The sequence below is a fragment of the Chiloscyllium punctatum genome, chromosome 7 (assembly GCF_047496795.1).
Source record: "Chiloscyllium punctatum isolate Juve2018m chromosome 7, sChiPun1.3, whole genome shotgun sequence".
NCBI classification, from domain to species: Eukaryota; Metazoa; Chordata; class Chondrichthyes; order Orectolobiformes; family Hemiscylliidae; genus Chiloscyllium; species Chiloscyllium punctatum.
Genome location: NC_092745.1, coordinates 99,898,860 through 99,923,160, shown reverse-complemented (window position 1 = coordinate 99,923,160; position 24,301 = coordinate 99,898,860). Strand labels below are relative to the sequence as shown.

Sequence of the window (24,301 nt, the reverse complement as noted above, 5' to 3'; positions counted from 1 at the left end):
CCCTTGTACAATGAAAGGGGAGTGGCCTGTTCTCTCAGCTCAGCTTTCGTCTGGTTTGATTTGGTTTTTGGCAATCTGGCAATTCACTGAAAACAATCACGCAGTTTTGATGCTGCTGAACCCCAAGAAGCAGGTCCATGCTGGTACTCCCTGTGTTTGATTTTACTTTTTGTGCCTAGGGGTGTTTATGGGGATTGTTGCAATTATTGGGAACAGCATCATTAAGTGGGATGATCTGTTGGGTTTTTGGATAGGTTAAGTTATTCTGCATTCTATTCTCTTTTGTTTACATTTCATTCAATAATTCTGTTTTGTTTAAAACTAAGTGATTTAACCAGTGGCATCTCCCCTGGAATATCCAATTTACACCTGCTTAGAACAACTAGCAAAGTTAGGGTGTGGGCTACTTTCTTGAAATGTTTTGAGGGAGTCTGGTCTGGTCCATAACAGATGGGACATTGCCATGTCAGGCCAAGATGATGTCACACTGTGCCAGGAGGACATCTCACTGGGCCTTCACTGAGGCAAGGTGTCCGAGGCTGAGATTCTGAGCCCATGCTGAGGCAGGGAGTCCAAGGCTGGAAAGAAAGAGGAGAGAAGAAAGAAGAAAAAAAGAACGTACAGAGCGGATGATTTCTGGCTGAAACTTTCTATTCTGCTGCCTTCTTGGAATAATAGAGAATTGATCGCAAAATGCTGGGATGCAGAAGGGACAATAATTGTGAAGATGACGAGATTCAATAAGGATTGGAGACTATTGTGCATTGCTGGACATGTGTTACTGTGGAAGGATGGAGTCATTAGTTGTGAACACCCTGGCTGGACCGAGGGTCAGGGCAGCATGATGGTTGCACGACTAAGCTGAGGCAGAGGAGGCTATTTCTGGAAAAGAAATATTCTTATCATCTGTAACCACGGGTGAGGTGCCGGAGGACTGGAGAGTGACTAATGCTGTGCCTTTATTTAAGGAGGCTGAAGAAAGTAACTTGGGAACAAAAGATCTGCAAGTCTGACATCGATGGTTGGTGAGGTGATTCTGAAAGGAAGGATTTACATGCATTTAGAGGCAAGGATTGATTAGGGATAGTCAGCATGGTTGTTTGAGAAGGAAATAGTGTCTTACAAACTTGATTGAGTTTTTTGAGGAAGTAACCAAAAAGATTGAGGAGGGGAGAACAGTACATATTGTTTACTTGGACTTTAGTAAAACCTTTGATAAGGTTCCACGTGGTAGACTAATTAGACCATATGGGATTCAGAGTGAGCTTGACAATTGAATACAAGATTGGCTTGACGGTAGGAAACAGAGGGTGGAGGGTTGTTCTTCAATCTGGAGGCCTGTCACCAGCGGTGTGCCACAGGGATCAGTGTTGGATCCACTTTTATTTATCATTTATACAAATGATTTGGATGAGAATATAGGAGGCATGGTCAGTACATTCGCAGACAACACCAGAATTGGTGGCACAGTGGACAGTGAAGGTTATCTACGATTACAAAGAGATTGTGATCGATTGGGTCAATGGGCTGAGGAGTGGCAGATGGAATTTGACTTGGATAAATGTGAGATATTGCATTTTGGTAAAACAAACAAGGGCAGGACTTAGATAATTAAGGGTAGCGTTACAGAATAGAGAGATTAGGGCCAAACAAAAACAGAAATTGCTGGGAAAGCTCAGCAGGTCTGGCAGCATCTGTGAAGAGAAATGAGAGTTAATGTCTTGGGTCCAGTGACCCTTCCTCAGAACACCAGACATGAAACATTAACTCTGATTTCTCCTCACAGACGCCTGCTGAGCTTTTCCAGCAACTTCTGTTTTTGTTCCCAATTTACAGTACCTGCAGTTCTTTCAGTTTTTATTTAGAGAGATCTAGGTGTTCAGGTACATAATTCTTTGAAATTTGTATCACAGGTAGACAGGGTGGTTAAGAAAGCATTTAGTACACTTTCCTACATTGCTCATATCTTTAAGTATCGGAGTTGGGACATCATACTGAGGTTGTACAGGACGTTGGGGAGGTCTCTTCTGAAGTACTGTGTGCAGTTTTGGTCAGTCTGTTATAGGAAGGATATTATTAAACTGAGAGGCTTCAGAAAAGATTTACCAGGATATTGCTGGGAATCAAATGTTTGAGTTATGAAAACAAGCATAGGGGTTGAGTGGTGACCTTCGAGGTTTATAAAATCATGGTGGCATAGATAAGGTTAAAACCAAAGGTCTTTTCCATAAACTGGGGGAGTTCAAAACAAGGGGGCATAATTTTAACGTGAAAGGAGAAAGATTTACAAAGGACTTAGAAGCAATTCTTTTTTTCATATAGAGAGTGGTTTGTATGCAAAATGAAGTGCCGGAGGAAGAGGTGGATGCAGGTATAGTTAACAATGGTGAAAAGTACATTTGGATAAGTACGTGAATAGGAAAAGGTCTGGAAGGATATTGGCCAAATGCTGACAAGTGGGACAAGTTTAGTCTGGGAATCTGGTCAGCTTGGACTAGTTGAACTGAAGGGTCCATTTCCATGCTGTATGACTAAGAAGAAGACAGAAATGAAATGACTTGGGTTGGAACATCTGGAAACTCACTACCTTTGGGGTCAACAGGAAGAAAGGAGACATGGGGTTTGGCAGATGTATCTGAATTACCAGCTTGAGCCCATGGCCCTCTGTTCCAAATGTGAACCGAGTTGCCTTCAATCCTTGTGTGAATTGGTAATGAGCAATGGTAATGGAAAATGGCTGCAACCATACCCAGCATGAGCAGAGTAAATAAGTTTTTCTTCACCTGAACAGATGGGTTCTACTAATGAGTGATAAGACACCCTTCTTGGGGCAATTACATTAATCAGGCATTTGCAATGAAATCATTGTTTAAACAGAGTGTCCAACCGCATGGTATACAAATCCTAGACCCAAGTTATCTCAACTGTGTCATTGGTTATTTACTGATTGATCATAGTAATCTCTGTGAAATAAACGTACTTTAAAGGTCACATATGATTACGTGTGCCCCAATCACAAAGACAACAAGTTTATAAGTTGCCACTTTACGCATAATCTTATGTACAAAAGTACCTAGATACAATTTCTTCAGTTAGAGCAACGTCACCAACACATGGCATCATCTCAGATACGGAGTATCTCCGTAAAACCCCAGTTACAGAATAGAGAAATGAAGTGGCAACCAAAGCTGATTTCCTCTCACCTTGAATTCCAAGTTTTAACAACATGCTCTGATAAGCAATGCTGCTTTTTTGGGGTGATGAGGGGGTTGGGGATATGGTTTCAGTAGTCCCACAAACACTAACAATCTCAGACAGTCTTTGCATGATATGGATTGTTCTGCATATATCAAAATAAGGCTCCTTATGTCTACAGATTCATGTCGAAGAATCCCAGGGCCCTCCTTGTGGGAGTCCACCAGTTCCCATCAGATGGAGAATGACGCTAAACCATCAGTTTTGTGTGATACTAATCCTGACTGCTCAAATTACTGAGGACCTGTTTTGTTTCTAATATTCCTCACACAGGTTTATTAGAATTGGTGATCAATGGATCCAGACATAGCAAGGGCTGTCGTTATTGCTGCAATGCTACAAATTGCTGTCGTTATTGCTGCAATGCTATTTCCTCAGCAACCTCTCTCAGAACCCTAGAGTTCTGAGAGAGGTTGCTGAGGAAATAGCAGAGGCATTGGTTGAGATCTTTCAAGAGTCACTGGAGTCAGGAAAGGTCCCGGACGATTGGAAGATGGCTGTAGTAACCCCCTTGTTCAAGAAAGGATCAAGGCAAAAGATGGAAAATTATAGGCCAATCAGCTTAACCTCGGTTGTTGGTAAAATTCTAGAATCCATCATTAAGGATGAGGTTTCTAAATTCTTGGAAGAGCAGAGTCTGATTAGAACAAGTCAACATGGATTTAGTAAAGGGAGGTCATGCCTGACAAACCTGTTGGAATTTTTTGAAGAGGTAACAAGTAGGTTAGACCAGGGGAACCCAGTGGATGTGGTCTATCTGGACTTTCAAAAGGCCTTTGATAAGGTGCCACACGGGAGACTGCTGAGCAAGGTGAGGGCCCATGGTGTTCGAGGTGAGCTGCTGGGATGGATTGAGGATTGGCTATCTAACAGAAGGCAGAGAGTTGGGATAAAAGGTTCTTTTTCAGAATGGCAGCCGGTGACGAGCGGTGTCCCGCAGGGTTCGGTGCTGGGGCCACAGCTGTTCGCATTATATATTAATGATTTGGATGAGGGAACCGGGGGCATTCTAGCGAAGTTTGCCGATGATACAAAGTTAGGTAGACAGGCAGGTAGTACTGAGGAAGTGGGGAGGCTACAGAAGGATCTAGACAGGTTGGGAGAGTGGTCCAGGAAATGGCTGATGGAATTTAACGCGAGGTCTTGCACTTTGGCAAAAAGAATATAGGAATGGACTACTTTCTAAATGGTGAGAAACTTAATAAAGCCAAAGCACAAAGGGATCTGGGAGTGCTAGTCGAGGATTCTCTAAAGGTAAACATGCAGGTTGAGTCTGTGATTAAGAAAGCGAATGCAATGTTGTCTCTTATCTCAAGAGGGTTGGAATATAAAAGCAGAGATGTACTACTAAGACTTTATAAAGCTCTGGTTAGGCCCCATTTGGAGTACTGTGTCCAGTTTTGGTCCCCACACCTCAGGAAGGACATACTGGCACTGGAACGTGTCCAGCGGAGATTCACACGGATGATCCCTGGAATGACAGGTCTAGCATATGAGGAACGGCTGAGGATACTGGGGTTGTATTCGTTGGAGTTTAGAAGATTAAGGGGAGATCTAATAGAGACGTACAAAATAATACATGGCTTTGAAAAGGTGGATGCTAGAAAATTGTTTCTGTTAGGCGAGGAGACTAGGACCCGTGGACACAGCCTTAGAATTAGAGGGGGTCATTTCAGAACGGAAATGCGGAGACATTTCTTCAGCCAGAGAGTGGTGGGCCTGTGGAATTCATTGCCACGGAGTGCAGTGGAAGCCGGGACGCTAAATGTCTTCAAGGCCGAGATTGATAGGTTCTTGTTGTCTAGAGGAATTAAGGGCTACGGGGAGAACGCTGGCAAGTGGAGCTGAAATGCGCATCAGCCATGATTGAATGGCGGAGTGGACTCGATGGGCCAAATGGCCTTACTTCCACTCCTATGTCTTATGGTCTTATGGTCTTATGAGCAAAGAAATGGAGGAGAAACCGATACACCAGTAAACCCAGTATCAGAGCAAGCTCCAGCAGCTGCCAAACAGCCTCCATATGAAAAAGTTGTAACTGAAAGCCCCCTCAGGATGCAGAGGCCAAGAGTCTATGGTCCTTGATGCCATTTCCTCCAGATAACTGAGGGACAATGTCACCTCAGACTGTGGATGTCGTGGAACACTGTCACAGAGCTATGTCAACTGCTGGAGGGGGATCTGTAACCTGAAATGGTAGCCATCAAGGTGACAGCTATGCTAAACTTTTATGCAGCTGTCTGAATCCAAGGATCCACTAGGGACCCTAAATTCAACTCTCAAATTTATCAAAGGTGTCACCGATGCAATTTGTGCTAGATCACAACACTTCACTTTTTTTAATTCATTGACTGAATGTGGGTGTCATTGTCCAGGTGAGCATTTATTGCACAGCCCTAATCGCCCAGAGGGCAGTTTAAGAGTCAGCGCAGGCCAGACCAGGTAAGGACTGCAGTTTCTTTCCCTAAAGAACACGTGTGAACCAAATGGATGTTTCTGGCAATCGGCAATGGATTCATTATCATTAGACACTTAATTCCAGATTTTTATTGAATTCAAATCCCACCATCTGCCGTGGCAGGATTCGAACCTGGGTCGCTGGATTAACAACCCAACCGACAATCCCTTCAGGCCTTCACCTCCCCATGACTTCATTTCGCCGGTGACCAAGCCAATGCTGCAGACCAGGTTCAGGGCACTACAGATTGTACATATTCCATTCCAGAGCCATATCATAAACCCAGCTGATTTCATCACCAGAAAAGGAGTCTCATTCTATCAATGTACTATTAACCTGTGATTACTGCTACCACATTGTATCCAGCTCTGGCCACCTAGTTATTGGAAGGATATAATTAAGGTGGAGAAGGATCAGAAGAGATTTACCGGGTTAGTGCTGAGCATGGAAGATTTGAGTTATAAGGAAAGGCTGGGACTCTTTTCACTGGAACATAGGAGATTGAGACGACCTTATAGAGGTTTATAAACTCATGAAGGATACAGATAAGATTAATGGTAGTTGACTTTTCCCTAAAATGGGGAATTTCAAGACCAGGGTGCAAATGTTTACATCAAGAGAAGATAAATCACAAGAAGCAAAATCTTTACACAAAGGGCGGCTCGCGTGTGGAATGGGCTTCCTGAGGAAGTGGTAGATGAGCGTACAATTACAACATTTAAAAGACATTTGGATAGGTACATAAATAGGAGAGGTTTGAAGGGATATGGACCAGGAACAGGCAGGTGGGACTAGTTTAGTGCGGGATTATGTTCAGCATGGACTGGTTGGACGGAAGAGTCTGCTTCCATGCTGTGTGACTCAATGACTCTAAGTCTGCATCAGGTACTGGATTAGTGGTGCTGGAAGAGCACAGCAGTTCAGGCAGCATCCAAGGAGCAGCAAAATCAACGTTTCGGGCAAAAGCCCTTCATCAGGAATAAAGGCAGTGAGCCTGAAGCGTGGAGAGATAAGCTAGAGGAGGGTGAGGGTGGGGAGAAAGTAGCATAGAGTACAATAGGTGAGTGGGGGAGGGGATGAAGGTGATAGGTCAGGGAGGAGGGTGGAGTGGATAAGTGGAAAAGGAGATAGGCGGGTAGGACAAGTCCGGACAAGTCATGGGGACAGTGCTGAGCTGGAAGTTTGGAACTAGGGTGAGGTGGGGGAAGGGGAAATGAGGAAGCTGTTGAAGTCCACATTGATGCCCTGGGGTTGAAGTGTTCCGAGGTGGAAGATGAGGCATTCTTCCTCCAGGCGTCTGGTGGTAAGGGAGCGGCAGCGAAGGAGGCCCAGGACCTCCATGTCCTCGGCAGAGTGGGAGGGGGAGTTGAAATGTTGGGCCACGGGGCGGTGTGGTTGATTGGTTCGAGTGTCCCGGAGATGTTCCCTAAAGCACTCTGCTACAAAGTGCCCAGTCTCCCCAATGTAGAGGAGACTGTATCGGGAGCAACAGATACAATAAATGATATTAGTGGATATGCAGGTAAAACTTTGATGGCCTTTAGGGCCTTGGATAGAGGTGAGGGCGCAGATTTTACAGTTCCTGCGGTGGCAGGGAAAGGTGCCAGGATGGGAGGGTGGGTTGTAGGGGGTCGTGGACCTGACCAGGTAGTCACGGAGGGAATAGTCTTTGCAGAAGGCGGAAAGGGGTGGGGAGGGAAATATATCCCTGGTGGTGGGGTATTTTTGGAGGTGGCGGATGATTTGGTTTATGCGAAGGTTGGTAGGGTGGAAGGTGAGCACCAGGGGTGTTCTGTCCTTGTTACGGTTGGAGGGGTGGGGTCTGAGGGCGGAGGTGCACGATGTGGACGAGATGCGTTGGAGGGCATCAGGTACCCTGGGAGCTCACATAACGTCTATTTCACTAAAAACTTCCAACTCCTTTGTTTCAAGGGCCAGATGCCTTATGAGGATGGCAAATGGGAGACAAGGACTATTCCCTGATTCAGAGCAGATAACTCAGTTACACAAACCCACTGACTGAAGCCAGGATAGATACAGTCAGCCCATTCTTCCACGAAAGCCATGATGCAGCAGATGATAGGTCTCATGAAGAAGAGATTCTGATGCTCAGATGGTTCTGTGGAGACCTTGCTCCGCTGAGTGTGTCATGTAATTCTAGCACAATAGGATGGGCTGAGGGGAAAAAAAAGAGCACCGCCTCCTTGGGTAGCATTTTAAGATGGCGGACACTAAGGGCAGATAACCTGCATAGCTCAAGCCTTTGTAACTGCAGCTGTAAGAAGTCAGGCAAATTATAACGTAAAATGGCAATACATTTTGAGTGTGAGATTCTATCTACATCGAGATGTTACCATGCCACCCAGCTGAATTCAGAAACTTTTTTTCTTGTTCCCCCTCAGCCACGTGCAATATGAAGAGCAGTGTCTGACCTGAAGCACAAAACCCCTTAAACTGATGGCACATGCACTGAGAATCCTAAAAAGGTCCCAACAGGAGTGAGTATGTCTGCCACTGCTGAAAGCATGATAATGAAAGCAGGGCTCTATACATGTTTTGTACACAGTTAATAAACTGGGCAGTAGACAACAGACTGAGATAACTTGCAAGTGCTCAAAAGGGAGAAACCCTCCAAAATTCACCAAAATAGACATTTGGCTGATTTTTGGAAAATTCACTCCGCCACTGTCCGCCCCGGCACACTCCGCCACCGTCTCTCTCACTCATACCCCCACACACTTCTCCACTGTCACACTCACTCCCCTACACAATTCACAAGCATAAATGTTTTCCACCAAGTGGAAAGTCACACTTTTTACATTAAATTACTAAAATTTATTATGTGTGGTTATGAATTAATGCCATACTTCAATATTCCTTGAAATAAAAGCAAATAGTTACATCCAGACACATTTTTGTTTCATCTACAAAAAAGGAGGTAATGTCACCTTTATTTATCACATCAACAACATTTTTGGAGCCGGTTTAAGAAAATGAGTTTTCTTCATTGCTCACTAAATGGAGCGATCAAGATGGGTCAGAGTAAAATATGCAAGTGTCACAAGTGGGAGATGCTTTTGTACATTATGAAATCTCAGTGTGGGAGGCACCCTCAGGGAATGGACAGTTGCAGGCTTTAGCAAAGTTAACCGGAACGGCATCTTTATTGTTCAAAGATTTCTTTTTTCATTATCTTGTTTCAAGGAAAAAAAATTATTCAAGTACAGATCCAGATCCAGATCCTGGATTCATTTTTGAGAACTGTTAACATTGGGAGATAGGGCAGAGTGACTTTTAAGAATATGGCGGGTTGTTTCATTTACAATGGTGTGGTTTGCTGCAGTGAAATTTGTCACAGCAATCAAAATTTAAACTGAGTTTTCAGTTTACTATTATGCATTCAGACTGGCCTGAAGCTTTCCCAGCAAGATGGAAGCTTTTAATAAAAGTTTTATTTTTGCAGCTTTGTGGTTATGGACTATCTATCTAAAACCTCAAGGAAGAGCGATTTAACTCAGTGTTATAACAAATACACAAAGTGCAGTGAGGTATTTGTTTTGAGTATCCTCTTCACTTGTTGCAGCAAGGACTTATCACATAACCAACAGAAATGAGCTGTCTATTTTCAATCCTGAAAAGCTAGCTTTGACAAACTTACATGCTCAGCAGTGTGCTTTTTTTGTTTCTTCACAGTTTGATGGCATCACTGGCCAGGCCAGCATCCCTGATAGTTAAGAGTCAATCACATTGCTGTGGCTCTGGATTCACATGCAGTCAGACCAGGTAAGGAAGGCAGTTTCCTTCAGGAAAGGACATTAGTGAATCAGATGAGTTTTCTGGCAACCAATACAGTTCATGGTCATCATTTGACACTTAATTCCAGAATTTTTTTTTCAAATTGGTTTCAAATTCCACTTTTTGCCATGGTAGGAGTCAAACCTGGGTCCCTTGAACATTCCTGGGTCTCCCGGGGTGACAGTCCAGTGATAATACCACTAAGCCATTGCCTCCCCTATTTTATGTCCAAGTAACCTACCAGTTATCATTTATTCACCAGCATAAATGATTTTCACCAAGTGGAAAGTCACACCTTTTACTATAAGACAGAGTGAAACATCATAAAGCAATTTACTTAAATGCTCACTACTATTTTGGATAACAGCATAGAACACACAGCATACAAACAGGTCAAGCACGTCAACTGTTCCTTGGTGATGCTGTGCAATCCACATGAGCTTCCTCACACCATTTTCCCTACCACTGCATATTTATTTTCTCCTTTGTGCTTATCCATCTTCCCCTGAAATGCAATTAGAAACTTCACAACTATAGGTGCATGCCCAGCTCTCATCTGAAACTTGCATTTTCTGTTTAATTGGAAAAGGTGCAGGGAACCAGAGATTTTGTTTCTCCTAACCACAAGATGTCAAAAGAAGAAAGTTAATGTGCATGAGTCTTCATGAAAACATCCTAAACGATTCAGTCATCTGGTTGGTTGCTAAGCAGAGATAACTTTTATTTATTAGGAGCAAACTAAAGTCTCACTCTGCCATAAGCACACATTCCAAAAAGGCTAGACTAGGGAGAAGTCTGTAGAGAGGCCATCTGACCATTTTTTCCAGCTATGACAATATAAGAAATGCAAATAACATGAATGGGAATAAAGAAGAACGTACGAACTACATGAAAAGCATTAATCTACTAAATTTTTTTTTAAATCGTTACAGTGACATTCCTATCACTCAAGTAACTAATGTTAAATCTCAAACAAATTATTCTTCTAAATTTCAGTTAGGATAAAATGTCACATTTCCCCACCATATAGTCATGCTCACTACTTTTTAGGTCAAGGCAGACTACATACATTTTATTTGCAGCACACACCAGTTAAACCAACCAGCCGCACAATACTATGTTTGCACATCAACTCCTCTATACAAGTGTACGGTTAAAAAGATTAACTGGGAAAATCTTTCCGGACAATAATGTAATATTAAAGAGTTAGACTGCAAAACGGAACATTCTGGAGGTGGGTGGGGACGACATTGTCTTTTAAAAAGCATGTCAAATGTGATGACTATCCATTGTAACTTACAATTCATCTGGACAATCATTTGCTACTACTCCCTTGCGATTGTCAAGTTAAACAATAATTCAATCTCATCCATCCAAAAATGTTTTCTGGCCAGAGGTATGTCACACCTGCATAGTCTTGGGGAATCACTGAGGCAGAAAATCATCTGCATAATGATTGCCCAGGATTAGGGCATTAGCATTATCTCCAAGGATGATCTCATCCTGCCATTCTCTGGGGTAACATGTGACTGAGAGTAACTAGGGGTTGAAAATGTGTTGCTGGAAAAGCGCAGAGGCAGCATCCAAGGAACAGGAGAATCGATGCCCGAAACGTCGATTCTCCTGTTCCTTGGATGCTGCCTGACCTGCTGCGCTTTTCCAGCAACACATTTTCAGCTCTGATCTCCAGCATCTGCAGTCCTCACTTTCTCTTCGAAGAAGTAACTAAGGGTTGTCTTGAGTGGCATGTGACTATGGGGGAGTGGCCAGAGCATCTGTAGCATTGCCAATAGTCTTGTATAAAAGGGATATATTTTCTTTGTTTGGCGTCTCTCTTCTGACTCGAATTTGTGCGCTCGCAAAGAGTATCAGAGGGGTTACCCAGCTTGTACAAGCTTTATTAAACTTTAACTGTTTGCAGAAGTTGGTGTATGTAAATTGTATCTCGTATGCAAAACCTCAGGAAAGGAACGTAACACAAGTACTGTTAAATTATATCCTACAATAGCAACAAAAATCAATGAATGCTATGCAATAAATGGTCTCAGTGCTAGATACTTATCAAGTATTTTATTATGACAAGGTGAAGAATGGGGAAATCAATTCCCTTTCATTAACTCTCTCTCTTGGTTGGTTGTAACAAATTTTTTTAAGCACATATCTATCTTACTTCAACTAAAGTATAAAGTATAATGAAGAAGCCAAATTTACAATATTGGAGTGCGAGGAATATTATCTACTCACCTGAAAAATAATAAAAACTCAGCAATCAACACACACATAAACACAGATAATAAGTTCAAAAGAGAAAAAAGTGGCTAGTATGTCAAGAATAGGTTGCACAGTCAAGACCCTGGGGTCTTGAAAGTTTTAGATTTTAAATCCAAGGCCTTTTTTTGACTCCATCTGCAGCAATATAGTTTGCAGACATCTAGTTCTTCATATGATTGTTGTCCAGATGACTTTTTTTTAAAATGTTTTGCAATCAGAGTCTGTGCCCAGACAGGCAAAGACAGACTTCGAGCTTCTCGATGCCATCAGACCTTTTTTTAAAAAAAATGTCTTTGTTCTGGTGCTCAAAGCAGTGTTGATATAGGCCCATTTGTATATATTCCCGAGTTCGCTCTATTGTCGTTGCAAATGGAATACTCCACAGATAATCTTTCACTTCCCAATATGTGAAAATATGCAGGTAGGGGAATTGGCCATGCCAAACTGTCCATAGTGTTCAGGGATGTATAGGTTAGCTGCATTGGTCAGTAGTAAATGTAGGATAATAGGGTAGGGGAATAGGTCTGGTTGGGTTACTCTTCAGAGGGTCAGTTTGGACTTGTTGGGCCGACAGGGCTTGTTCCCACACTGTAGAGATTCTATAAAAACAAGAGATTGTGAATTTCATAGTGCTGACACAGTTGGCTGGTTTCAGGCTTTCGCCAAAAGTGTGACCTCAACGCAGCTGGTTTGGTTTATCTTAAATGGGTTCCCTGGACCTCTCTCAATTTGTAGCCAGGAATCACAGCAGCCATGTCAGGTCAGAATTCATTCACTTTTTTAAAAAGCATTTTCGTGCAATGGTCTGAGGTATGACAATCAAATTTTAAAACTCAATATTGCTACAATCATAGCCTAATTTTACTTGGAATCATAACTAAAATTAGTACATTTTCTGAGTTGTTTATTCGAGCTATTTTTTCAGATAAATCTTTGTTGCTCAAAAATCAGATTCCTATTTTCAGGAGCAGAGTTTATGATAAACTGAATAAAAGCTCCCATCCACAAACTAAACAAGCAAAACACAGCTCAATATAAAGCATTAATTCAGGAGGGAAGCATCCTTAAATCAGTTGAAAAAAGGTCCAAACCAGCTGGCCCAACCCCACAACTTCCAACAAGGTGCTATACAAACAAACATTATGCATTGCCTACAAGCCAGAGAAAAGGTGGCTCTTCTGTACCAACATTACAGGATACATACCAAACAAAATGACACACAAGTACTGATAGTTATTCATAAAAATATTGCACGTGGTACCCCTCACCTGTTAAATGTGTTGGTATGAACTAGATGTAAGGAGAGAGAGAGAGAGAGAGAGAGAGAGAGAGAGAGAGAGAGAGAGAGAGAGAGAGAGAGAGAGAGAGAGAGAGAGAGAGAGAGAGAGAGAGAGAGAGAGAGAGAGAGAGAGAGAGAGAGAGAGAGAGAGAGAGCGCGAGAGCGCGAGAGAGCACGCGCAAGGGACGTAATTTGAATACTTGTAGTCTATTTTAATTCCTTCAACAAAATAAAAATGTTAAAACAGCACATGCCACTATCAGGAAATAAAATACGTGAAAGCTATAATTCTCTGTCCTGTTATGTGCACTAATGCTTTTGGCATAATAGGTTGAATCAGGTGTTCCCTTTCATGGATTGCAAGCAGGTCACAATAACTTGTTACAGTCATTAGTTTCAAATGCAACATTATAAGCCAGAAATAAATATTCATTGCATTAAAAATAAATTTTTAGGACATAGTTACAAACCACACCGTAATTAAGGGCCAAGGGTTTCATTACAATGAAGCCAGCATGGCACAAAAGCTCACTGACAGTCTAGAAATAAATACTGGATTAGTGGTGCTGGAAGAGCACAGCAGTTCAGGCAGCATCCAACGAGCAGCGAAATCGACGTTTCGGGCAAAAGCCCCTCATCAGGAATAAAAATTATTCCTGATGAGGGGCTTTTGCCCGAAACGTCGATTTCGCTGCTCGTTGGATGCTGCCTGAACTGCTGTGCTCTTCCAGCACCACTAATCCAGTATTTGGTTTTCAGCATCTGCAGTCATGGTTTTTACCTTAGTCTAGAAATAAAACCAAGCTGCTGGCTTTGGACATAGGGGTGCTCTTAAAATTGTCATGACCCTGGATCAGTCCACCAAATTTATTTTACAATCTGGCTAGGGGCAGTAACTTTTTTTTTGAAGCAGACAAAATGTGAGATCCTAGGTACTTACTGAGAGAATAAATCCACAAGATTTCATGATTTAAAGAAATCAATAAACTTTACAAAGTAGGACGTACAACTTACAATATATAACAAAGATTAACATCCAATTACAATTAATCAGTGATAAACATGAATAACAGTGTCAAATAGCCAATGGAGCATATTAAATAGCAAAGCGGCAAAGGGATTCCATGGATTTCTCAGGCTCCAGACATTAGCAACACTGTGCATCAACAAAATCTCAAAAACTTTTCAAAGGAGTCAAATTCTTCACTGTTGAAAACCAAGTTCAAGAGCTGTCTCTCAAAATCCATTCCATCACAGACTATCAATTGAGATGGCACTCCTCTAGATTCTGGAAAGTGCACTCTAACATTTACTCATAGGCACAATTTCAGCTTTTCACAGACCGCTGGCTTTGTCGAGCTGTTACTGCCTATGTTTTTCCACGTTCTAATCTTGCTCAGCTGTACAAAGCGAATACTGTTTATGGGATGCCTCCATCCACACACTCAGCTGCACTAAACTGTTTGCGGCATATAGCTTTTTCACAGCTCCCGCAAATGTCTTTAAAACAATAACATTCAATGTTGCACAAGTGATTTAACTTAAATAAACTACAGGCCTCAACTCTTTACAATTTAAGTTACTTAAATGAAGGGACAGAAGATAGTTGCTAAATTTGCTGACAACACAAAAAAAGGTTAGGAAAGCACATTATAAAGAGAAAATAAGGAAGCTACGAAGCTATATAGATAGATTGTGTGTCCAGCTGATGCGGTAAGTGGTGTATTAATGTGAGAATACATGAATTGACCATTTTGACAGAAGAATAAAAACATTACCAAAATGGTAAGAGATTGAAGAGCTCAGATTTGTAGGGGGATCTGGGCTTCTTCATGCATGAGGCGCAAAAGGTTAGTATGCAGGTACAGCAAGTAATTAACAAAACTAAATGTTATTATTTATCACAAGCAGAATCAAATACATAAGTAGGGAATTTGTGTTCAGTGATACAAGGCATTGGTGTGACCAGATCTGGCGTACTGTGCACAATATTGAACAACTTCCTTAAGTAAGGATGCAGATGTGTTAGAGGCCACTCAGACAGGAAAACTAATATTGGAATGGCGGGGGGGGGGGGGGGGGGGGGGAGTTGTCATTTAAGAAGAAAGGCTCCAGGTACAGCTTGTATCTGCTGATGCTTAAAGGATTAAGGGGTGAATTGATTGAAAATGTAACGTCCTGAGGGGTCTTGACAAGGCAGATGTGGGGAGGACGATTCCTCATGGGTAAACCCAGAACGAGGGGGCACTGCCTTAAAATCAGGGCCATCCAACTATAAAAGAGATGAGGTAAAAAATTCTATCTCAGATGACTGAGAATCTTTGGAACTTACTTCCTGAAAAAAGGCAGTGGAAATAGAGACCATGAATACTTTTAATGCAGGGATGGTTAGATTCTTGTTAAGGGTTAATATCAGGGCTGAATGAGAATGCAGTTTTGAGAACAGCCATGATTTTAATGAATGGTGAATCAAGCTCAAGGGGCTGAATGGCATTGTGCTGCTCCTAATTTGTATGTTTATTGGTCTTAGTTTAACCCTGGATCGGAGGGCCAAATCAGGTCTGATGACCAAAAAAGCTTTGCGAAAACCTCAAGTCTGACAGCACAGCACAAATATTTTAATCCCCCAAATACTGAACTAAGAGTGCCACACAACCAAATTTACCTTGCTTCTGAATGAGATGGCCAACATCAGATTTGTTAAATCAAATAGCAGTGACGGAAAGACAAGTTGAGTTTTGTTTCCCCACCCCCCCCCCCAACTATCGGTAAAATAAATTTGAATATATAGCATTTAGGCCATCACATTAGGCATTAGTGGCACCATGGTAGTGTAGCTTCCTCTCAACCAAGAGACCCAGGCTCAAGTCCCACCAAGTCTAGAAATATGCAATAACATCTCTGAATTGTTGATTAATAAAATCATCTATAAACCAACATCACTTTGCCAACTGACAGAATCATCCTCATTTGCATTTCCAATGTGAGTTCATAAGGGGATGATTGTTGCAGTTTTCACAAGTCAATTTACCATTCCAATTCAAAATTGTCTATTTACCAGATACAACTCAATAAAATAAGATTTTAAGGTATTACGACAGACCATAGAATTCGTAGTGTGGAAACAGGCCATCCGGCCCACCAAGTCCACACCGACTCTCCGAAGAACACCCCACCCGTCCCCTTACCCGATAACCCTACACCTCCCATGACCAATGCACCCAACCTCTACATCTCGAGACACAATGGGCCACCGAGCATGGCCAATTCACGTACCTGCACATCTTTGGACTGTGGGAGGAAACTGGAGCACCTGGAGGAAATCCAAGCAGACATGGGGATAATGTGTAAACTTCACAGAGTCACCTGAGGCTGGAATCGAACCTGGGTCCCTGGCGCTGTGAGGGAGCAGTGCTAACTACTGAGCCACCATGCCATGTATTCAAAACACGTCTCAGAATTGTGATTCATCCTGATTTAAGAAAGTGTTATGTAACCACAGAAACTAATTGGGGCGGCACAGTGGCTCAGTGATTAGCACTGCTGCCTCATAGCAGCAGCGACACGGGTTCAATTCCCACATTGGATGACTGTCTGTGTGGAGTTCGTACATTCTCCCCATGTCTGCGTAGGTTTTCTCCAGATGCCCCGACAATCCAAAAGATGTGCTGGTCAGGTGAACTGGCCATGCTAAATTGCCCATTGTGTTAGGTGCATTATTCAGGGGTAAATATAGGGTAGGGGAAGGGGTCTGAGTGGGTTACTCTTTGGAGGATCAGTGTGGACATGTTGGGCTGAAGGGTCTGTTTCCATACTGTAGGGAATCTAATCTAATTTATTTTTATAGCAGAAAAATCACTCAAGGTTCTTCAAAACATGGAAAAATAAATGCAGTACAATCACGGAAACGTTAGGAACTCAAAAGGAGGATTGCAGGCAGAGCTGGAGGCAAGCAGTAGCAATAAGGAAGAGGGCAATTTTGATACGGATCAAAATGGATAAATGAATGATTTTATCATCATGTGGATTTTATCATCATGTGGACTTTACAGTAAGAATACAATAAAACAGACAGTCCTTTCATTTGTTGCCATGATTCAGTGTCTTTTTAAATAATTTAAGAATAAAGGGAAAAGAAAAAAAAAGAGGTTAAAAAGAGCCATCAGTCCTGACCCAGTTTAATGACTATGAACAACACCTGTGCTGCCATCCCCCCCTTCTCGCGGCCATCTGCAAGACCTAATTAACATTGTAAGTTGGCGATCCTGAGGTGCCATCTTTCACTGCTAGGCCAATATTCCTCCACCACTGCCTGTACGAGACCAACCAACATCGCAGTCGTGTCTCTCACAGCTGGGCCGACCTTGATGTTGCTGTGATGCCACCATTTTGCTGCCGCCAGCACCGTATCCAATGAACAATGAAGTCACCAAACCTCCGGCACCATCTTTCACCACTGGGCCTACCTCACCAACATCAACAGGGTTTGATTCCAGCCTTGGGTGACGGTGTGGAGTTTGCACATTCTCCCCATGTCTGCGTGGGTTTTCTCCGGGTGCTCCACTTTCCTCCCTCAATCCAAAGATGTGCAGGTTAGGTAAATCTGCCATGTTAAATTGCCAATAGAGTTCAAAGATGTGTAGTTAGGTGCATTATTCAGGGGTAAACATGGGATAGTAGGGTAGGGGAATGGGTCTGGGTGGGTTACTCTTCAGAGGGTCAGTGCGGACTTGTTGGGCCAAAGGTCCTGTTTCCACACTGTAGGGATTCTATGAAACTCTGATGTAGCAGCCACCAATTCCAATGCCAGGTCCTGTGCTTGCCCCAGAAAACTAAGTAGGGGCTCACTCTAGGTCCATGCTAGGCCCACAATCCTCCATGCTAGACCATTACTGTCACTGATGCTATCCAAGCTCAGGACAAGAGGGGAGAGAACGTATAAAGAGAAAAAACACAAGAAGAGAGAAAAAGAAGAAAAGAAAATGGAAAAAAACTGGTCGGAGCTGATAAGTTCCAACTCAGGAGCCCTACTCCGATGCCATCTTGTTCTTGTGTTATTCAATTATCAAAACTTCAGACAAGGGCTTCATAGTTGACCATATAACCGAAGAGAAGGACACAACAGGAATTAACCATTGACTATCATGTAGTTCTCTCTCTCGGAAAGACTGAGGAAGGACATGATCGAATTAGTTAGAGCTAAGAAAGGTTTACATAAATTATATCAGAAGTAAGCCCATCTGTCACATGCAGAGTTTCAGTACAAAAGGAACAAATGTAAGATAAAATACAGAGGACATGATGGAAGAACATTTTTTTTTAAAACTCAAAATAGGTGATAAATGAGAGGTAGCAATACTAAAAACCATGATGTTGTTCAATAAAGAACTGAACAGATTATTCTTAATAAATCTGTTTCAGGGTTGATAAAAATACACCAAATGAAGATTATGGGAGGGTGTAAATAATAAGATTATCTACTGAAACTGTTTAAGGTGGTTGCAGCTACATGTATCACTGTCAAATATATTTTGGCATTCATCTACCTCGATACTAATTCTCAGAACCAATTCAAAAGACATCAAAATCCTATTAACACCATCTGAGCAATTACATTGATACCCTGCAGTGCAAGGATCCCAGGAGAGTCCTTAAATATTGTTAGCAATTCAGTCCTCCTGCACATAGTTACAAATTATTTATCAATAAAACAGCTATCCTAACACATCCAAATTATCCAGTATCAATCCAACCTTTGAGATAAGACCTCTCCCAATTCACCACCCTTGACTTGTAAATGGAAAGATTTTCAATTTGACCTGCATTTTCAAACTTGATCAGAAAGACACGTGATGTACACCGAATGATATTTTATGTATAGAACAGCCATCAAGATTTTTTTACTAGCTTTAAGTTGACAGGCTACATGACAATAGCATAGTATTGACAATACTCAGAGTAATCTATTAAAATATATCCAGTCAGTCAGTTTGATATAATGCGATTGCATGAGAATGGGACAATCTCACGTTTAAGAAAACCGCGCAATAACAGCACCATTTAATGAAATGGGGCCGAAATCGCATTATAGCCAATACAGGTAAGAAAAGTTCACACTTTACAGATAACCATCTCGATTCTTCAATCATGTTAAATCCAATTCACATTGAAGAAACACATGTTATAGCAGAACCGACTTAATATAATAGATGAAGCCCTATACACATAATTCCAACAAGATATCAACTCTCTGGAAGTACTTAGCCAATTTTCTCTTATTCATACCTTTACATTAGTAGACTTTCAGTAAACTAAATGAGATAAAGAAATGAATAGGATTACTGTAATAGCCAATCTTCCCCGTAGATAATTTGCTCAGTATTTATGTCTGTTGTTTCCATTTTGTTCCTGTCGATTGCCACACCCACGTCTCCTTGTCATGTTTCAACCAACAATACCACCTTTCTATCCTCACAATCAGCACATAATGGATGACAGGCAGCAATGAAGCACTTAAGACATTCTGTAGTTCGCCAATAACCTGCCATACACATGAACATCAAATATAGACCGTCTTCTCATCACATCTGCCCACCTCTCCACTGAGGTAGCTCTCTTTCACCCTATTCCTTTGTCGAATCATTGTTCCACAGCACCATAGCTACATAAGCTACTGTTATTACCTATACTTAGTTATCATTTTGATATTCCCTTTCCTCTGGCTTTATCTCCAATTACAAGTATAGCCTCACCCTTCCTGTCAATTCATTTCTTAATCTTACAATGTATCAGACAACCACTGCCCAACAACTCCAAACTTGGACCACTTGCACTTTTGGCCCATCACTTAGTTTTGTGTCCAGCTCTGCTAGATTTACTCCTCAGTTCTCTAATGACCTATACCTACCTCCTTGCCAAGAGGAGTCGGTTGTATTTTAGTGATTCAGTCTAGCTTAGACAAAAATAGGGGTAGGCCACTCATCCCCTCAAGCTTCCTCCACACCTTTGATAAGATCATGACTGACCTATGGCCTCTACTTTCCTGTCTACCCACTCTGCCTTCCTTGTTAATCAAGGATTTACCCAAATCTGCCATGAAGACATTCAATGCCCAGCATCCAATATTATTGGTGGTGGTGGGGAGGGAGGATTCCACAGATTAATGAATCAAAATCTCCTCTTAAATGCAAGCTGACCTATTTGGAAATTGTGTCCTCTAGTTTTCATCTAGAGGGGAAACATCCTTTCAGCATCCAGCCTGTCAAGTTCTCTCAGGGTCTTACATGTTTCATTAAGATCACATCCTATTCTTCTAAATTCTAGTGGATACAGGCCTAACTGTCCAGGTTTTCTTCTTCAAATAATCCACTTGGCCATGCCTCCTGACTCAGGAGACCCACAGGATTATACTTTCTATGCACTGGTTTTCAAAATGTCTGCTGTTCACCCATATGCATATTACTGTCAGTTACAGCAATGTTAATAGAGGAGCTGTGGTGCAGATATTATTCTTGAAAACTGAGGAAACCTGATCACAGCTTAATAAAATTGTCGAGTGGCACAATACAGTGGGCATTAGTCCAGAAAAGAGGATCATAAACATAAGGTAGCCAATAACAAAATCAAATGAAAAATTTAGGACGACTGTCTTGACCAAGAGTTGTGACAATGTGGAAGCCTCTATCACATTGATACAGAGGGGACTGACGTATGCAAGAGAGAATGAAAATAAAGAATATTAGGAGGAGCGACAAAGGGATGGATAGGAGGATGCTAATTGTAGCACAAAAACCAGCACAAACCAATTAGGCAGAGTTTCTATGGCCTATCAATCTGTTCAGTGCTGATAATTCCAAATAATTCTATTTAGTAATTAGAACCAGAAAATACCAATAGCAAAGATATGCCAAGACTCAATTTTAACTCTTGATCTGACCATGTAATTTTATTATCATGACAACACCAATATTACTCATTGTGATCAAGTTAAAAATAAAGTTCCTCACAGATATGCCCCAGTTGGTAACATTCCCATTTGAGTCAGAAGTCACACAGCAAGGTTTGAGTATCTAATCTAAACGGACACTTCAGTGCCTTATCGCAGAAGTGCTGCAAGGGGATACTGTATTTCAAAACAGACATTTTTGTTGCAAACAGATAATTTATGAAGAAAGTATATTTAAGCATAAAAGTTCCAAAACAGTTCCCTGTGAATCTTGTAGAAAATACGGTAGAATTTAAGTTTCCTCTTTAGAGCTCCAATCCAATTGCAACAAAGACATTTTCTTATCATGCAAGAAAACTTTTTAAATTCACATTAAGGCAATGGGAGAATCTTGAAATTTAACAGTCCATCATTGTACTTTAGCTGAAAGACCTTGGGCTGCCGTCTTTCCCCACTGCCCCAAGCTTTAATGTGTCCTTCAGCATGTAGACCTGGACTGTGGAATATGCCAATCTGCAGCACACAACTGAGCACAACTCTGTGCACCGGAAGATCTCTGGAAGGGCTTATGCCCAAAACGTCAATTCCCTGCTCCTCGGATACTGCCTGACCTGCTGTGCTTTTCCAGCACTACACTCTCGACACTGGAAGATCAGCAGGTTTTGATTAGACCAAAGAGCCTTTTTCACCAAGTTGATGATCTTCCAGGTGCAGTTAATGTTGGTCTCAGTGTTCATCCCGGGGAACAGCCAGTGGAGCACTAAGCTCACGAAGCTGCCTGGGAAAACCTCAATAAAAACCACTGCATCTCTCTCGAACCTTCTTTGCAATGGCACATTCCAGAACAGACTTTAAAACAAGGTCCCATTTTAGGTGAATATAACAAATTCCACTATCATTAATAGAAATTGCTGGAAATGTTCAGTAGGTCTGGCAGCATCTGTGGTGAGAAATCAGAGTTAATATTTTGGGTCCAGTGACCCTTCCTCAGAACTGATGGCAGCTAGGAAAAAATTGTTTTTTTATGCAGAAGATACGGTGGCAGGGGAGGGTAAGGAATAAACAATAAATGGAGATAGAGTCCAAAGAAAGAGAACAACAGTTGGACAAAGGATTGAACAACAAACTGTCAGGAGGAATGAGTAGCTACTAATGGGGACAATTAGTGGCTAACATAGCCAATCATTTTCTCAGCCTGATATGCATTTCTTTCAGTATTTAGAGTCAGATGTAGAGCACGGAAACAGATCCTTAGGTCCAACTTGTCCATCCCAACCAGATATCCTAAATTAATCTAGTCCCATTTGCCAGCATTTGACCCTTATCCCTCTCAATCCTTTCTATTCATATATGCATCCAAATGCCTTTTAAATGTTGTAATTGTACCAGCCTCCACCATTTCCTATGGCAGCTTATTCCATACACACACCACCCTCTGCATAAAAAAGTTACCACTTAAGTCACTTTTAAATTTTTCCCCTCTCACCTTAAATCTATGCCCTGTAATTTTGGACTCCGCACCCTAGGGAAAGGGGTGCCTATTTACCCTATCCATGCCCCTCATAATTTAATCAACATCTACAAGATCACTCCTCAACCTCTGATGCTCTAGGGAAAATAGTCTCTCCCTGTAGCTCAAACCTTCCAACCCTGGCAACATCCTTATAAATTTACTTAGTCATTATCTCACAGTTGTTCTCCTGTTTTCACTGGTATTGAAAGTGCGACTGCACTTCAAGAATACTTTGTTTTTACATTGGTAGTTTGTCCAGACTCAGCAGACCTGTAGTGTTAGTTTCGCCCAATGTGGGCTGACACGATTGTGATTCCTCAGGAATTGATTGTCCATATCACCCAAGCTACAAATTGCTATCCAATCAAAAAGTATTGGACAAACCAAACTTACGAACTTGGGGTAGAGAGGCAAAGGACAGCAAGCGGGGTGTTTGTTCTTTTTTCTCTGAGCGGCACAGAATCGCTCAGTTCTAATCTTCTATTCATGTTCTGAAACACTTATTATATCCAGCTTGAAAACAGCTATGCCAGGCATCAATGCTCCTTGCTCTGAAATCATCAGCTCACAACCATGCTGAAGAGCTGGGTAGACTTCCTCATTAGTTGCCATGTGTTTTTCTATCCTCTCTTGCCTTGCCTGCCTGTATTCTAACTTTAATCCGTAGAAGTTTTCCTTAGCAAGATGTGTTGCTTTTCTTTTTGAAGGCGATGTGGAAGGGTTGGTATTTTCTTTGGCTCTAACTTGCCCCTCTGAAGGGAGGCTGGTGAAAATTCACCAGAGTAGGGCTGGGCTGCGAGGGAAACGTTCCAGCTCCACTCAACAGGAAACTAACCAAACCCTGTACCAGGGTAGGCCTGCAACCATCTTTATAACATTGTTCCAAAAATAACTAACTCGGACTGAAGGTTAGCCCCGACAACCTCATTAAAGTTTGTTCAACTCCGAGAACCCTGAACTTTAATACAATCTGAGGAACATGTTCTCCTTTTTAAAAAAAAGTTTCCCAACTATCAACATGGTCCCAAAATGAAACGCTTGGTCGTAAAAAGGAGCATTGAGAGGAGACTTTTCTATCAGTACTTGTGAAGCGTCAGGGTCCCAACGTGCCGCGAGTGCATCTTTTGCAGTTATCGTTCAACAAGTGATGTAATCAATAACGGGCAATGCCACGCCTTGATAAAAGAACAAAAGGAGTAACAACTTGGAGAGACTCGGGGTGTACAGGAGAGGAGGGCAACAAGCCACACTCACCTGGCTGCTGTCTGCTCCGACACTCAACTCCCGCGTGCTGATGTCCCCGTGAGACAAGCCAAAGGAGAAAGCTCCGGCTCCCAAGCGGAAAGCAACGAAAACCTCTCACAGCAAAATCGTGCGTCAACTTCCCATCTCAGCTGCGCATGTCTGAGACCTCCTCATCTCTCACTCTCTCTGTGTCAGTGCCAGGGACAGCTTTATCCATCTTCCGCCCCTCACTGCTCCTGTAATACCGACCGGCTCCCAAAGACTGGGGAAAAGAAAGTTGTTTCGCTTTACCTATAAACTATTTTAAAGAAGATTTTTTTTCCATTTTTGAAGAAAGTGCGTGGAAAGAGGCCTTTCGGCCCATCGAGTCTGCACCTGCCCTCCGAAGAACATAACCCCGCATGGATTTTCTTGATAAACCATGGCTAACCACCACCTAACTTGCCCATCCCCTGCCCTGGAACAATTGTTGGCACGGCTGATTCACCTAACCTCCGTACCTTCACGCTGTGGGGAGGAAACTGGAGCACCTGGAGGAAA

The 24,301-nt window shown here is 42.1% G+C and overlaps 1 protein-coding gene across 1 annotated transcript in view; it reads right to left on the bottom strand.

Moving 5' to 3' along the window:
• Positions 1 to 23,913, bottom strand: part of elovl8b (ELOVL fatty acid elongase 8b) — a 60,397-nt gene extending 36,484 nt beyond the window's left edge. Inside the window, exon 1 of the mRNA XM_072574429.1 lies at positions 23,771 to 23,913. The gene's annotated coding sequence lies outside the window, so the exon portion shown is untranslated. The remainder of the gene's footprint in view (positions 1 to 23,770) is intronic.
• Positions 23,914 to 24,301: the final 388 nt, after the last annotated feature.